Genomic DNA, 3,730 nt, shown 5'->3' with positions numbered 1-3,730 from the left:
TTGAGGGGTCACGGTGGTCATTTTGGGGTCGTTGAGGGGTCACAGTGGTCAGTTTGGGGTCGTTGAGGGGTCACGGTGGTCAGTTTGGGGTCATTGAGGGGTCACGGTGGTCATTTTGGGGTCGTTGAGGGGTCACAGTGGTCATTTTGGGGTCATTGAGGGGTCACGGTGGTCAGTTTGGGGTCATTGAGGGGTCACGGTGGTCAGTTTGGGGTCGTTGAGGGGTCACGGTGGTCAGTTTGGGGTCGTTGAGGGGTCACGGTGGTCAGTTTGGGGTCGTTGAGGGGTCACGGTGGTCAGTTTGGGGTCACCCGGGGCTTCCAGGTTCGCGATGGGCATCGAGTTCCGCGAGGGCTCCCTGGTCATCAACAGCAAAAACCAGCAGCGCCTCAAGAAGGGTGAGAGGCAGAAAATCCCCCTTTTCCGCCCCAAAATCCGCCTCTTCCGCCCCAGAATCAGCGTTTTTTTTCTCTTAACGCTGTGATTTTTTTCACCTAAAACTTTTGTTTTCGCCCCAAAATCCTTTTCCCCGTCAATTGTCCTTTTCCCCAGAAGGTCACAATTTCTTTTCCCTCAGAATCGTCATTTCTTTACAAAATTTTTGTTGTTTGCATCAAAATCGCGTTTTCTGCTTCAATACCCATAGTTTTGTCATTTAAAATCATCATTTTTGTCCCCAAATCCATCATTTTCCCACAAAACCACAGTTTTTCTCTCGAATTTCCCTTTTTCCTCCTAAAATCCCTCTTTTACTCCCTCAAATACTTTTCCTGCCAGAACCCACCCTAACAAATCCTCCCCCACCCCCACTTCCCAAACTTCCCCCAAACCCCTTTTTCCCGGGAATTTTTTAGTCTTGTATTTTTTACCAAAATCCCGTTTTTTGCGCTCGATCCAGGGATGGTTTTCAGCATCAACGTGGGGCTCTCGGAGCTGCCCAACAAGGAGGGGAAGCGGCCGGAGGAGCGGACGTACGCGCTCTTCATCGGCGACACCGTCATGGTGGACGAGGTGGGCGGGGCCACAGCCAGCCAATCACAGAGGTCCCTGCTCTGCGGCTGACCAATCACAGGGGCCTAACCCGACACCGACCAATCCCGGCTTTTCTTCTTCGCCCGTTAGCCAATGGCGTCTCTCGGTTCCTTCGGCCAATCACGCCTTTCGCTCCTCTTGGCCAATCGTGGCCTCCTTCCCCTCAGCCAATCGCGTTCTCCCTTCCCATCTCGCCAGCCAATCACATTCTCCTTTCCCATTCCCTCAACCAATCGTGTCTCTCCCTGGCCCCTTACTGCCCCCTACAGGACGGTCCCGCCGTGGTCCTCACGTCCGTCAAGAAAAAGGTGAAAAACGTCGGAATTTTCCTCAAGGTGAGCACAGGATTTGGGCCCAAATCGGGGCTTTTCAGGAAAAAGCTTCAGAGGTGACTGGAAAAAGCCGATTCGGGTGGAATTTTCTGTAAAATTTGGGGGGTTTTGTTTCGTTTCGGGGGGGAGTTTTCTGAGGGGGCTTTCCTGCCCTGCAGGGGAAGCTGCTCAGGATGGAATCCGGGGCTTTCTCGTTGGATTCTCTGGGAATTTCGGGTGGGTTTCGGGACTTCAAGGTGGGAGTTTTGCCTCACGAATTCCCCGTTTTTCCACCCAGAATGAAGATGAGGAAGAGGAGGAGCCGGACAAGGACGCGGCCGAGGACCTCTTGGGCCGCAGCTCCCGCGCCGCCCTCCTGACCGAGCGCACGCGGGTGGGTCCCCTCCCCCTGACCACACCCTGACCGGTCTCCGGCCGCTCTCTGGCCACGCCCTGACCCCTCGGTGCCCCCCAGAACGAGCTGACGGCCGAGGAGAAGCGCCGGGCGCACCAGAAGGAATTGGCCACGCAGCTGAACGAGGACGCGCGGCGGCGCCTGACGGAGCAGCGCGGGGAGCAGCAGACCCAAAAGTACCGCGATTCGCCCCATTTCCCGTCCCGCATTCCCCGCTCCCAGCGCCGTTTCTGCCCCGTCGTCCCAATTCCGAGCTGATTTGCCTTAATTCGGGCTCCAGTTTCTGATTCCTGCCCCAGTTCCCAATTCCCACCCCAAATCCCACCGCCCACTCCATTTTTCCCCAAAATCCCCATTTTTCACCGCATTTGAGAGTGCGGAATTCAAACGCATCCTAAAAGAGCGTGGCCAAGGAGCCGCCCACCCACCCTAAATCCCCCTTCCAAGTTCCCCCCCAAACTCCCCAAAACGCCCCAAAATCACGCTTTTTTTCCCCAAAATCACGCTTTTTTTCCCCAAAATCCTGTTTTCTCGCCCCGCTCAGGGCGCGGAAGTCGAACGTGTCCTACAAGAGCGCGGCGCTGCTGCCCAAGGAGCCGCACGTGCGGGAGATGAAGATCTACATCGACAAGAAGTACGAGAGTGTCATCATGCCCGTCTTCGGCATCGCCACGCCCTTCCACATCGCCACCATCAAGGTGGGACGAGCCCCAAAATCTGGGGAAAGCGCCCCAAAAAACAACGGGGAAAAGCCCCGGGGTCAGAGCGGTTGGGAACGGCTCGGGAAACGACGAAATTGGGATGGAAATGGCAAAATCGCGAGGGAAATGCCCAAAATCGACCCCAAAAATACCAAGATCGCTCCAAAAAACCCCGAGTTGTTTTGAAAAAGAGGAAAATCTGGGTTTGGGGTCCCACTGCCCCATTTCAGGTGCTTTTGGGAATTCCACCACACTTGGACTTAGTTTTGGGGTCCCACCACCGAATCTGGACCTGGTTTTGGGTCCCACTTTGAGTTTAAGGTGATTTTGGGGTCCCACCACCCTATTTCAGGTGGTTTTTGGGTCCCACCACCTTTTTTCAGAGCTTTTTTTGGGTCCCACTTGGCATTTTAGGAGGTTTTGGGGTGCCACCACCTCATTTCCAGTGGTTTTGGGGTCCCACCGCCCCATTCCAGCTCATTTTGGGGTCCCGCCGCCCCATTTTTTTCACTTCTTCTTGCACCGCCCCAAATCCCCGGTTTTTCCACCCAAATCCGCGCCGCCCAACCCCGCGTTCTTCCGGAACTTTCTCCTCCCCCAGAACATCAGCATGTCGGTGGAAGGCGACTACACCTACCTGCGCATCAACTTCTTCTGCCCGGGCAGCGCCCTGGGCCGCAACGAGGGCAACATCTTCCCCAACCCCGAGGCCACCTTCGTCAAGGAGATGTGGGTGACCGCTCCGCGCCCCTCCCGCGCGGTCACTCGCAGGTGACCGCGGGGTCACGGCGGCCGCTTTGTCCGCAGAACGTACCGGGCGTCCAACCTGAAGCCGCCGGGCGAGTCGACGGTGCCGGCGTCCAACCTGCAGAACGCCTTCCGCATCATCAAGGAGGTGCAGAAGCGCTACAAGACCCGCGAGGCCGAGGAGAAGGAGAAGGAGGTGGGCAGTGGTCATCTGGTGGTCAGCGGGGGGTCAGTGAGGGGGCGGAGAGCGGTCGTTGGGTGGGCGTTGAGTTGTTGTTGGGTGGACGATGGGTGGTCTTAGAGGGGTCGCTGAGCGGTCAGTCGGTGGTCAGTGGGTGGTGGGTGGACACTGAGTGGTCATTTAATGGTGTTGGGGTGGTTGTTGGGTGGACGGTGGGCGTGGTCAGTGAATGGTCGTAGAGGGGTCATTGGATGGTCTTAAGAGTGGTCACTGAGTGGCCATTCAATGGTCATAAAGGGCTCATTGAGTGGCTGTTGGGTGGTCATTGAGTGACCAGTGAATA

The 3,730-nt window shown here is 56.5% G+C and overlaps 1 pseudogene across 1 annotated transcript in view; it reads left to right on the top strand.

Moving 5' to 3' along the window:
• The window catches only part of LOC103613023, a 6,964-nt pseudogene extending 3,442 nt beyond the window's left edge, over positions 1-3,522 (top strand). Inside the window, exons 6-13 of the transcript XR_001860650.1 lie at positions 325-398; positions 899-1,011; positions 1,302-1,367; positions 1,642-1,737; positions 1,819-1,934; positions 2,303-2,456; positions 3,061-3,188; positions 3,267-3,522. The product of XR_001860650.1 is annotated as an FACT complex subunit SPT16-like (transcript). The remainder of the gene's footprint in view (positions 1-324; positions 399-898; positions 1,012-1,301; positions 1,368-1,641; positions 1,738-1,818; positions 1,935-2,302; positions 2,457-3,060; positions 3,189-3,266) is intronic.
• The last annotated feature ends 208 nt before the right edge of the window (positions 3,523-3,730 follow it).

Source organism: Corvus brachyrhynchos, unplaced genomic scaffold (assembly GCF_000691975.1).
Source record: "Corvus brachyrhynchos isolate BGI_N302 unplaced genomic scaffold, ASM69197v1 scaffold313, whole genome shotgun sequence".
NCBI lineage: Eukaryota > Metazoa > Chordata > Aves > Passeriformes > Corvidae > Corvus > Corvus brachyrhynchos.
The sequence above is the reverse complement of the archived record's forward strand: the minus strand, read 5'-3'. Positions and strand labels throughout refer to the sequence as shown.